We start from the raw sequence: 12,779 nt of genomic DNA on the forward strand, positions 1-12,779 counted from the left end.
GCAAACATGACCGTGGCCCCAGGCAGACCCAAAGAAAATACAAAAGCAGCTCAGGGGCCCATAGACTGCCATGGTCAGAAAGGGGCTCGGAAGCAATAAACTGGAAGACTCTTCGGTAACAGATGGGGAAACTGAGGTCCAGAGAGGGAAGGGGCTTGACTAAGACCCTCAGCCATATCCTCTGCCTCTAAGGGCTGTTCTCTCGGCCTCCTCACTTGTCAGCATTTCACAAAACAGCAAAGTTCCACCAAATACAGAGTCACCTCGGGGTAGGCAGCAGGGGCAGGGAGGGGAGTCCTAGGAGCACGTGAGAATCTGGGATGTGAACACTTTGGAGACAAAGTTCCACATTTTCCCTGGAGGAGAGTAAAAATTCTTGGGCTAAGAGTAAACATGGCAGTTTTTCCTCCCATTTCTGACTTTCTAAGCTTCATAAAGGGGCACACTTACTAGTGGGGAAACCCACTCCCTGTCACAGCACCCTAGCCCCACCACAAAGTTGCTGTGACCTCCGTGGAGTTCTTTGCCCCTTTGGTCACATCTGGCAAAGGGCAAGTACTCAGCCTCCCAGCCAAGGCCACCCAGCTGCCTCTCTGGAGAGGGGATAGGTTAGCATTTCTCTCAACCCTTGGGGTTACATGAATTGTTATTTAAATTGTGGGTTTAATTAGAAACCACAGGAGCCTCTTCTCTCTCCCAGCTCCTGGAATGTAAAGCATTTGAGGGGCCTATAAACCCAGGGGAAGGGAAAATCCCCCTTTGTCTGCCTGGTAAATGGCAGCTTGTGGCAGCAGCCCTGGCAGAGGGAGCAAGTGACCTTCAGCTGCCAGGAATGTGATGCCCGCGGAGGGACAGCGTGCAGCAGCCCTGTCACTGGCATGCGGCTGGTGGGGGCAGGGGGGAGCTGATGGGAGGCATGGCACATAGCAGTCACTGCTCCCTGAACAAGAGCAAGCTTATCAGGGAATGACCCAGGGCGGGAGCGCCCGAAATCTGAGTATGTGTGACCCCACTGCCACTGCTCTGCCACTGCTTCATTGTGGCTGTGGGACAGGCTTAGAGTCCCAGCGGGGACACTTCCAGATGCTGACATTGTAATCGTGGGCTTTCTTGAGACTCACTGAGCTCAAATGACACCAGGCAGGGGGAAAATGGGGATGGGGGGAGCGCTGGGTCTGGCAATGTCTTTCACTTGATATTTCTACTCTACCATTTGCAGAATACATTAGGGAGAAAATTATACACGTGAACCACTGTCAAATAGAACAGCTCAGAGGCTGATCTGGTGTAGGGTTTTGTGTCTCAGAGTTCAAGCAACTAGAAGTCCAAATGGAGAAAACCATGAGCCTGATGTGGATGACATCTATTCCATACAGCCTTACCATCTCTTTTCAACATGAACATCCTCCATCTATTTCAGGAAGGGAGCAAATATTTCCCCAAGAAAACCAAATTATTTGGGGGGGATTAGCTGAGGAAGGGGAAGACAGGGGAGGGAGTGGGCTGCAGTCTCCGTAATCTGGAAATCAACATTCCAGCTCCTTTCGGAAGTGCTCTGTAATTTGCAAACAGGGAAGGCTTGCAGGATATAAACCAAATCTTTGTTCGCCCTGGGACAGGAGCTCTGGGAGGCCTTCAGTTCAGCAGACACTATCTGTATTTTCTAATTAAAACGAGATCTGAGCTCAGGTTGTCAAGGGGCCCCCAGCTGCCTGCCCTGCTTACTTCCGTTTCAATAAGAATTTACAAATCCTAAAACCAGGAAAAGCCCCTGGTCTCTGCTGACATATGGTTCCAGTTATACCTGCTGACAGTTGAAAATCCTTCCATTAGAAAAAAAAAAAAAGTTTAGAATTGTTAGTTTAGGAAGCAAATCGGAAGGTTCCTAAAATGTATATTTAATCAATTTGCTTTCCAACTTCAAAGTGAGGTTGGTGGAGGGGAGGGAATCTGAGGTTTGAGCAACCTGAAACTTGGCAAACACTTAACTGAGCTGTCTGACCTTTTGCAAAATCATGTCCTGGTTTTTGGAGTAAAAGTTTAACCAGGTGCTGGGAGAGTTGAGCAGGCAGTTAACCAGAGTGCCCGAGCAACTTGCCACAGGCCCTGGGCCACAAGCACTGAGCAGTGTAACTGCTGTCCCAATTGCCCAGCTCGCACTGCAAGTCAGGAGGGCTGGCAGGGGGCTTGAGTGAAGGTTGCTGATTTTCTGAGTTAAAAGAAAGGAAAGCAGTTTCCCCAGATGTGCGTTTGGATTCCTACTGGGGCTGACACTGCTTTGCTTTAAAATGTCCTTGAATCTAATAGAACAATTCAACCCAAAGGGAGCCAGTCGGGACTTCTCTGCAGGTCAGGCTACCTGTGCTTGTGAGAAGTTTTCCTTGATTTCGATCTTGGATTGGTGAAGACCTGACTGGCATTGGGCATCGGACCTGGGCCTGCTCATGGTCCCACAGGCACAGAGCTTAGAGGGGGCCAGCCTACTGGTCTCACAACTCAACTATGCAGCTGAGCAGCAGCAGAAAGGTGGGCTGTTGGAGCCTGTCCAACCAGCGGGTCACAATTGCCTTCTTGGCCTCCTGGGATGGGTGCACTGGTCCATCTCCGAAAAAGGAAGAGGGTTATGGCTAAACCCTAGGCAAGGCTTTTCTTGCTTTCAAACAAAACTAGAGACCTCAGGTCAGCCCAGTGCTCCAGAGGACTTTCACAGGCTTATAAAGCAGTGGGTTCATGGGGGTCCTTGAGAGACCTGCTTTAAATTCTCATTTTGTAATAGCCCACTGCAACCCAGAGGGTTTCAGAATTCCACCATGCTTGCTGCCTTTATGAATAGGCTCTGTGAGCTCGCTGCAGACTGCAGTCGGCTCCACATCCCTCTTTTCTGGTTTGCACACACTGCTATGTGAAACTGGTCCCTCCCTTCCAGTAGTCTGAGGCCTGGGTGTTTTTATCTTGGGAATTTTGCTTTGTGATAGGAAGTAGTCTTCCTGTTCACGCCCAAAGGGAAGCACTAGAGGAAGATGGGTGTTGCCACTTGACCACACTTGGCCACATGCTTTTCTGAGACAGCCACACCTGTGGGGAGAGCCAGGTCCTCTTCCCATGCTCTCAATGGAAAGGTAAATTGGCAAAGCCTCTTTGAAGGGACAGCTATTGGCAAAGCCCATGAAAATCCAAAAATGCACATGGATTGACCCAGCAATTTCATTTCTTGATATTTATTCCCAAATGTGCACAAGAAGCCAGGTAAGGATGCTCATGGGAGCACATAATAATAAGAAACTGTAAGCGCCTGCTATACCCATCAATAGGGGAATTGCTAAATAAACCATGCTAGTTCCATGCTATGAAATATTATGCAGCAGGTTTAAAAAAAAAAAAAAGCAGTTGCTCTATATGCACTAACATAGTTCTCTACAGCATAGCTTTGAATGGAAAGAAAGCAGGTTGTAGAATGATAAAATACAACATGATACCTACTTATGAAAAATGAAACAGAAAGCTCTATTAATGTAAAGAAAAGATCTAGGGAGAAATGAACTTTTTTTAAAAAGAGATTTTATATATTTTTTAAGTAATCTCTACACCCAACATGGAGCGTGAACTCACAATCCTGAGATCAAGAGTCACATGCTCTATGGACTGAGCCAGTTGGGCATCTCTAGGGAGATATAAACTTTAAACAGATATCTCCTCTGGGGCAGCGAAGGCCTGAGATTGAGTGGTTAGAGGAAATCAAAGGAGATTTGCCTGTAATGTTAATGTATTTTTCAAATAAGGAAAACTTATTAATGTGTTACATGCAAAATTAAACTTCTTAAAAAAGCACTCTTTTCATAGGCTATTTTTGGTACAGTAGATAAACTGTTTCCCAAACTTGCCTGGAGATAGGAATGGCCTGGAATGCTTGTTAAAAAAACAGATCCCTAGCCCCAATAATCTGTATATTTAATAAGTAACCCAGGTGATTCTTACCAGGAAAGTTTGAGAAGCTTTAAGCTACAGCCAGCCCCCTCCCCCACCAATCTAAAGCTAAACCTCCAGATATTACTCTGGAATTTCACTTTCCCCAGGTATTTTTCAGCCCTGTTCATTAAACTGAAGTAAGAAGTCAATGTTAAACTCAGCTCTCTCTTGCTTTCTTCCCTGGGGATTAAGTAGAGTAAGAGATGGCCCAACATGCCTTGGTCCATCTCCAGAATCTAAGACGTAGAGGTAATGGCATTCCCTGTGTAATTCTGAGGGCTGGCCCCAGATGAAGCAACACAGCCTGGGCAGGGGGGAGAGGGTTACCAGGCAAGACCTTGCCCTGCCCCGCCCCATGAGGGGAGACTGGGCCATGAGGATGTGCAAGGTTCTCTGTCCTGGAGCATAGACCCTTTTAGGCCATGTCAACATGGCTCTCAGCAAACTCTGCAGGGAGATCACACAGCCCCAGGAAAGCTGACAGGACTGTGGACAGTAGCCACTGCTGAAAAGCGTGAGGCATCCCTGCTTTAAAAAAAAAAAAAAAAAAAAAAAAAAAAAAGGCGTGATAAGAGAGGCAGAAAAGCACCACCTTCTGGGAATGGGTGACCCACGCTGTCCCTTCTGCTCCACGGGCACCTCCTCTGAGCCATGTGGTCACTTCCACGAGCTCTGCTGCCTATGGGAACTGGTGGCATTGGGCTGCCCCAGCTCAACCACTTGTTGGATGAGGCAAGAGAATTCTCCCTCATTCTGTGCTGCTTTTCTTTCCCTGGGAAGTGAGGGGGCAGCACCCCATGAGGTCCTGGGTTTTTTCCAGGCCCATGACTTCTACCCCAGAGCAAACTGCATCTGAACACACCTGGGAATGTTCTACATGGTCCCAGTCGGACCGTTTCCTCACCAGTTTGCCATTAAAACTATACAAGTTTTCTTAACAGTTCGTGGGTCACAGACCCCTTTGGAAATGTGATAGCTGAAGATGTGGCTCCCTCCAGTTTATATATGACTGCAAAGCTGCAGGGCTCACGTCAGAAAGGTCAAGAGTACTGTGTTAAGACCAAGTCCCTGTGCATTGAGCCACTTTAAAGAACAGCTAAGATGGGACATACTCTCTGTGCCTTATATAGGCAGTGGGTGCAGACTCTATCATAATTCAACACACATCATTCACCTGCTGAAAATACAGTGTGATGTGTGACTGGCCTCCCATTCATTTGGAGGTGGGGAGTGGGGGGCACAGGAAAGGACAGCATGAGTCCACTTATCTTGGCTTACAGCCACACAGCACCCAAGGCAACCTGGCTCCTTCTCTCACTGTGGAGGTCAGGAGGGATCCTTGAAGGTGACCGAACAGCATGCAGGGCATGAGGTGGCGGCAGCAGCAGCCAGAAGGCTCCCTGCCTCTGTCCCCCAGTAGGGGACTGGGCAGACTGGAGTCCTGGTCCTCCTTTGAGATCCACCATGACACAAACCCTGGCAGGCATGATGTCCCCATGATGGAGGCTCTGTTGCCATGCCAACTAAGAGATGACATTAAAGAAACTGAAATGTTGGGGTCTGGAGACAGCTTCAAATGACCAGCAGGCTGTCTAAGAAAAAGACAGTGGACAAATGTTCTGCACATACCCAGAAACTATATAGAAGCAAGCTCGGGGAGTCAGAAAGGACATCTAACGGCCATAAAGGGGCATGCTGCCTGGAAACCAGAGTTCCTACCATTTCAGTGTCCAAACAGAGGTGCCAAGGTGGGTTTCTGCTTTGGGTAGAGCTCAGCTCACCGGCTATCACCTGTCTGTGCTCTGTTTTCTTAGCACAGATTCAGCCACCCTGCAGCAGAAGTTCAGCTTCCAGAACCGCCTAGATGGGTGGCTGTTTGCAGAACCCCCACTGTGACCAAGGTAGGCGATATTTCCAAAGCTCAAAGCTGACCAGCAGCAGCTGCCTGGGGCCGTGAAAATACACAGAAAATGGCACCACAGAAAGGAAGGACATCACCAAGCAGGGACGGCCCTGCAGAGTAACTCTGGACAGCGTGCTTTATCTCTGAGTTTCATCAATTCACCTGTGGAACTGAACAAGAAGATGGCTTGGCTTCTCAGCTTCACATGAATGTTATGAGGAGAAAACACAGATGATTTGGGGACGCGTCAGCAGTTTACAAAGAAAAGGCGATGGTGGCAACTTCTGGGGGCCCAGGATGGAGCTAAGTGCTGGGCAGAGTCTCTGCTCACAAGCGGTGGAGATTTAGTGAAGAAGACAAAACAGAGACCTAAGAAGAACCCATCAAGGCTCCAGTGGTGACAGAGAAAACTAGCTGCAATTAGGCATGACAATAGCTGTCAGAGTTCTCAACCACAAAAAGAAAAATGTTTGTGAACAATCCTTTTTTTCCTTTTATGCTTTGGGTAAGATGAACCTCCTACTCGGGGGCACTTGGCTAAGAAGAAGAGAACCTCGTGGGACCCCCGGGGCCACCCCACCTGTGTGCTGGGAGGCAGCAGCGTGCTCCTGGTCTCTAGACTGCGTCCAGGGCTCTGAGCGGTCCAGAGAACCAGGCTGGGACACACAGGGGGCTGCGGAGATGCCCCAAGTGGAGATGCAAGCAAGCACCCCCTTGCTCATTTCTCCCGGTCCCTGGCTTTAACCATCATAGACAACTCTCCTTACAGGTGAACCAATAAATCATTTCTGACATGGCAAGGAAATTAATCTGGGGAAGATTAATTAGCTACATTCTCGCATTCAGCGGCAACTCCTGGAAATCAGATGGAGGGGAGCACTTTTTCACACTGACCTAGGACTGGTTCCCTTTCTTTCCTCTGAGGTCTGATTCAGCCATGCAGAATTCAGAATTCTGCCCAAAGTTCTAAGCCCCTCTTTTCATGCTTGGAGGTCAAGTGCTTCCAGTGGCCGGGAGTTCATGACTTCATAATTCAGTCATGTGGGCAATCTTCCTCTGGCAGGCGCCACCCATTGCTTTGTGCACACCTTGGGGGCTCTATTGCACATGCTTCTTTACAGACCAGCCAGTTACCTTGCCCCGCATGTCAGGAGGCCAGGGGTGTTTCAAGTGGTCTCCACTGGTCTTTCCAGTCCTGCCCCTCCCACGGCCACAGCTGCTTGCCTAGACACCTGCAGGCTCCAACTTGTTAGGAAAAACGCATTTCAAATTACAGCCTCTGTCAGCTCCTCTCAGGCCCTGCTTGCTCAGCCCCTCTCTCTCTCTCTCACACACAGTCACACACACACACTCCTCACCCTCCCTCAGTTTAACCCCGTAGAGAAGGCTCTGCGTCCTGGGTGGGAGGCTGCTGGAGTGGAGCCCAGCTCAGGCCTCTGTTTACTTCAGAAGCTTGCTGAATAGGTCGTAGGGACTGGCTTCTCACCATCTCTCAGCAGTGGAAGGTTCTATTTTGAACTCAGAAATAGCTCAATCCTAGAATTTAATTGCCTTCAGCTAGGACCAGAGACAGAATTCACTGCATCCCTCCTGAGGACAGAAGCACACAGGGGTCTGCAGTGGCATTACATGTGAGGTCAGAGTAGAAGAGTCCTGGGAGATAATCTAAGTCCAATGGGTTTCAAATTTTTATGTGTGGAATTGTGTAAAGGAAACCTCACATGGAACCCCAATATGTACCAGTACCCAATCTGAAAACATTGAATTTACTGGGGAGCAGGAGGCCCCGAGGAGGAGGGATGGTAAAGGTCAATACCCAAAACAGGTAACCCAACGTTTCCTAATACACAGGTCCATGTTGTTTCTGTAGTACCTATATGGCTATCTAATGTTTCTTCTAAAATCATTCCTAACATGGGGAAGCTGGCTGGCTCAGTCAGGAAGGCATACGAATCTTGATCTCAGGGTCCTGAGTTTGTGCCCCACGTTGGATGTAGAGACAACGGACTAAATAAATACATAGATAAATAAATAAATAAATAAAGTTTAAAGAAATCCTTCCTAACATTGTCAATTTGCACAAGAACTCTCCCCACCCCTAGGAAAAGCTTAGCGCCTCTTGCAAGGACCACCACTCTTAACATCCATCTATCATCTCCCCCTCTCCCCCCAAGACAGCTCCCTGTGGGAGGTGGGCCCCAGGCAGGAGCATCCACTGAGCCTCCCTTTGTCCTCCCCTAGGCTCTGGCTCAGCACTGCCCAGCCCTCCGACAAACCCCATCAACTTCCACCTAGCTTCCCAGACAGTCCTTTCTTGCAAGTTTCTTGCTCAAGTGGGACAAGTGCTCCTCCTGGGGTTTGGGCTCACTGCCTAGAAAATGCTCTCAGACCAGCCCTGGATCAAGAAGGGTAAGAGTGGGATTTTCTTCTTTCCTTTGCAGAACACTTAGGGTTGGAGAACATATCATCTGGAGCAGGGACGTGGGATGGCTCTCAAAGTCCTTTACTGCTCCATGCCTCAGCTGCCTTGTTTATAAGGTGACAAGAGGATACGGACTAAATGGACCAGGATTAAGTGATGGACTTAGAATGGGTCCAGCACACAGCAAGTGCTCAAGAAATGTCAGGTGTGATTATCATCATCTCAACCGTCATCTAGCCTGATGGATCCCCTCGTCTTATGGGGGAAGAAACTGAGGCCCGGAGAGGGAAAGGGGCTTATGGAGGTCACCTGGATATCCAGGAAGAGAATGCTCATTACTGGAGTGACAAAACCAAACTCCCACCAAATCATAACCACAGGAGAACCTGTTATTTGTATGTATGTATAGCCTGCCTGTTTCCAAAATGAGTTTTGGACAACTGAATTTAAGTGATCTTTCTGTGCCTGGTAGGCCCGGCCCTTCTGCTGCTTTCTTCCTGAGAAAGGATCAGGAATGCCCGTGAGGCTTTCTCACGGTAACAGAAGACTCTGTACAGTAAGAACAACTTCTCCAGTGTTCTCACAGGAAAAGTATGTAAAGCAAAACAGAGCCTAGAAGCCAAAGGCCTTCCTGAGAGCTACAGTACCTTTAAAAGCCAGGCCTCAGTGCAGGCTGTGGAGATGAGCTGCAGTGGCTGGGTGAGGCGGGGTCTCTCTAGCCCATGTGAGCTCCGTGCCCAGAACTGAGATTAAGGGGAGAAAGGGCTCAGGCCAGGTGCAGCCCAAGTGACTGGCAACCCCGGCCCCGGGATCCGTACTAAATGAAGGGGCACTTCTCTCTGAATGGATCCCATTAGGATGATGCATGCACATTTCTAACACAAGAGCCGCAAGGCAGGCCAGAGCATCTTAAAACACAAGCAGCACTAAACAGCTGCCCTCCCCCCAAAGTCACCACCTTTTTATTGAAGACATGCAGCATCGGCCATAATTACCACCACCAGATTTAAGGGTTCCCAATTATATTCCGCTTAATAGTGGGTGCTCAGTAATAAATGGTGATTCACTTTTTAAAATGATGCCATCAAGCCTCAATTAACTCTTTCTCACATGCAGACCTCTAGGCTAAGAAACTGCCCCTGAACCCCAAAGCACTTCTCATATGTACTCAGCACTTTCCAATGTAAGTACAAGAAAGTTATTGCTGACAGAGCTTTGCGACAACAAACCTGTCTGTAATGGTGTCAAAGCCTCGTTCAATCACATTTACCCCATCCTCACAACCTGCCAGGCAATGAGCTCTGAGCTGGAATGCGGCAAGGAGCAGAGGCAGGCCTGTACCCCTGCCTCATGGAGCATCCAGTCTCCAGGGAGAGCAGCATTATTCAGTTTACCTCCCCGCGGAGGGCAGGAGATACTCAGCAGGCTTGTTTGAGGCAGACGAATGTGGGCACAGGTGAGGCCCCTTCGTACCCTTTCCTGAATTGCAGCTATGTGGACACCTGTCTGCTTTGCCAAACCTGGGAAGCAGGTTCTGGAGCCGGTTCCCTCTTTACCACGGACAGCCCTGGCGTGCAGTAGGGCCCCTACAAGGTGTGCCAGGCGGGAGCCAGGGCAGGCAGGGATGCTGAGGGCGGTACTGGATTCAGAGGTTCGAGCTTCAGTGCTTCCTGGCTTCTCACCATCTGTAGGGCTCTGGGAGGGTGTCTACCTTTTCCGAGACTGAGTTCACCCACCTTCACTGGGAGAACATCTTCCTCCTGGAGCAGGAGGAGATTGAATCAATGGACCTACGGGTAACACAATGGCTGGCACATTGTGTCGGCAAGGTAGGAGGCACTGGAGAACATGGAAAGGATGCTATTCTCACCTTTGAGATGCCACAGGCCACATATCTTAGTTTGGGTTCCCCCAGACACAGACCTTGAAGCCAGGACTCAGGTGAAAGCCCTTTATTTGTGACCTGAAAACTTACGAGGGATGTGGAAATGGGCCAGGGAAGGCAGCAGAAAAGCTGGCTAATCAAGCCAACTACCAAGGTGGGCAACTAGAACTTCATCCCACAGGAAAACTGGGGCGGTGGGGAGGGGGGGCAAACACCAACTAACTCCCGGAGTCACCACTGGAGGCTGCTCTTGGGTCCCTGCCCTTGGCTACTCTGGCTGGTGTTTGTGGGAAGGGTGGCTATCCGCATCCCAGCTTCTGCATGAAGCCCTGGGGCAGATATGGGTTCAAGCCCACTGAAGAAGGTCAGACCGCAGGGGTGGGAGGGACTTGGTGCGGCCTGACAGCATCAGATAGCTGCCTAGGACAGAGGAAGCCTCATGGAGAAGGAGTGAGGTGAGAGGAGAGGTCCACTGGGTAAGTTCACCCAGTTGAAGCCATAGGAGGGCCAGTCAGATCGACCTGGGCTCCTATGCCACTTGACCCCTCACCTGCCTAGCTCACTGCTTTCCTCTGAGTTCCAGTTTCCTCATCTGTGAAATGGGAAGAAAGATCCCTGTCCCATCTCCCTCTGGGGATTTAGCGCAGATAATCATTTTGCAAATGCAATGGGGACTGTTACTGAATCTAGGAATCAGGCTATCCCCACAAGCCACCCTTCTCAGTACAGGTAAGCTTCCCTACATGAAGTCCCATGGGTCATTTTCTCCTGGGCCAAAGATCAAGTAGGCAGCTCCCCAAGGAAACACCTGGACAAAACCAATTTTGGGGGACCAAATGCCAGCATGGCAGCTGTTGCCCGTGAAGAGCTGTTGTCCAACGGGTGGGGCTGGTGTACCATGTGAGTACCTGGGAAGGCCACGCCAGGCAGATGGCACCACAGTGAGCCTGTGTGTGGACAGGCCACAGCTCTTTACAACTGGCTAGTGATACATCAAAGCACTACGGCGACCCCACATCTCTTACCCTGCAGCCAGGGGTGCTGGCTTCCCACCCCCTAGACAGAGAAGTAGTGGCCTCCAGTGAGATAATGGAAAAATGAATCTTCTCCTTTTCCACACATATATAGGTCAGGGCACAACCAGAAGTACAGAAGGGCAAAAACTCTGACCTGGTAATGCCCATCCTAGGATGGGGTGAGTTACCTGGGGACACCCACAATGCAGCAAGCAAAGAAGTTACGGAATCTTTATGGATTAAAAGAAAATGCTTTTTGGCATCTCAGCAAGTGACAAAAATCAGACTTCAAGAGTACTTTCAGGAGGATTCCATTTTTCTAAAGTACAACACACACACACACACACACACACACACACACACAAAGATGGAGAAAGAGAAATGTGCTTATGTGCATAGAAAAAGGACTAGAAGGAAATACAGTAAAACACAGCACTTGTCACCTGCTGGTCCACAAGCCTTCTCTCTGATCAAGACCTCCAGCACCTGGGCGATGGACTAGAAGACATAGGACCACTGAGCTTTCCACGCTCAGGGAACACATTGTTCCACACCCACTCCATGGTCTCAGAGCCTCCCCTCATGGACCTGGACCCCTTGCTGTATCCTACCCAGAGATGTCTACTTTGTAAACATGTGATGATTTCAGACCACTCTGGCCTTTGCCCTGAAAATCCTCGAGTGCTGCCACCGTGCCAGAAGTTTTCAACACCAGGGCAGTCTGATTGGCTCTGTCCATCCCCACCCCACCCTTGTCTAGTCACAGCATAAAGGGGTACGAGCAAATGCTAGATGAGTCAGTGAGTTAATGAATCCAGGGAGGGTCTACTGGGCCATTTCTCTCTGCAGGGAAGCCCAATGTCCATGCCCATAAGGGTATAAGGGGCCTCTCACAGTAGGGCATTATAAACAAGCACACTTTTACTCAAGCATTTGTAAACTTCCTGGCTTGGCTGCTTACTAGCTTGCATGACGTTAGGGAAGCCATATGACTTACTTGAACTGTCTGTCCTTAGTTTCCCTCACTGATAAAGGATAAATAATACTAAGGTTTCCCTTACGAGTTCACTGTGAGAATTGTTTTCATATCTGTCAAATGCTAGCGCGCCTGGGTGGCTCATTCGCTTAAGCGTCCAACTTTGGCTCATGATCTTGCGTTTCTTAAGTTTGAGCCCCATGTCGGGCTCTGTGCTGACAGCTTAGAACCTGGAGTCTGCTTCCAATTCTGTGTCTTCCTCTCTCTCTGCCCCTCCCCAGCTCCTGCTCTGTCTCTGTCTCTCAAAAATAAAAACATTAAAAAAATATTTGTCAAATGTTTAGAACCATGCACACAGCAAAGGTAAGCATCACTGAAGTATTTAGTAAATAAAATAAGTAAATATATACATACATGTCTAGCACATGCACCTGCACCTAGACATGCGTGCACATGAATGTCCACAGAAACACACATGCTCACATTTCCATGGGCTCCAGCAGAGCATGACCTTGATTTGCTTTTTCCAGACGGATTTTGAGGTCAAATATGTGTACTCTACCACAGCCAATGGGCAAAGAGAGAAGGGCTACAGTCTGCCCTAAACAATA

The 12,779-nt window shown here is 49.1% G+C and overlaps 1 protein-coding gene across 2 annotated transcripts in view; it reads right to left on the minus strand.

Moving 5' to 3' along the window:
• The window catches only part of SHB (SH2 domain containing adaptor protein B), a 134,215-nt gene that overhangs the window by 84,886 nt on the left and 36,550 nt on the right, over positions 1-12,779 (minus strand). The window lies entirely within an intron of this gene.

This window comes from Panthera pardus, unplaced genomic scaffold, assembly GCF_024362965.1.
Source record: "Panthera pardus isolate Hobbes unplaced genomic scaffold, ASM2436296v1 HiC_scaffold_20, whole genome shotgun sequence".
Taxonomy (NCBI): Eukaryota; Metazoa; Chordata; class Mammalia; order Carnivora; family Felidae; genus Panthera; species Panthera pardus.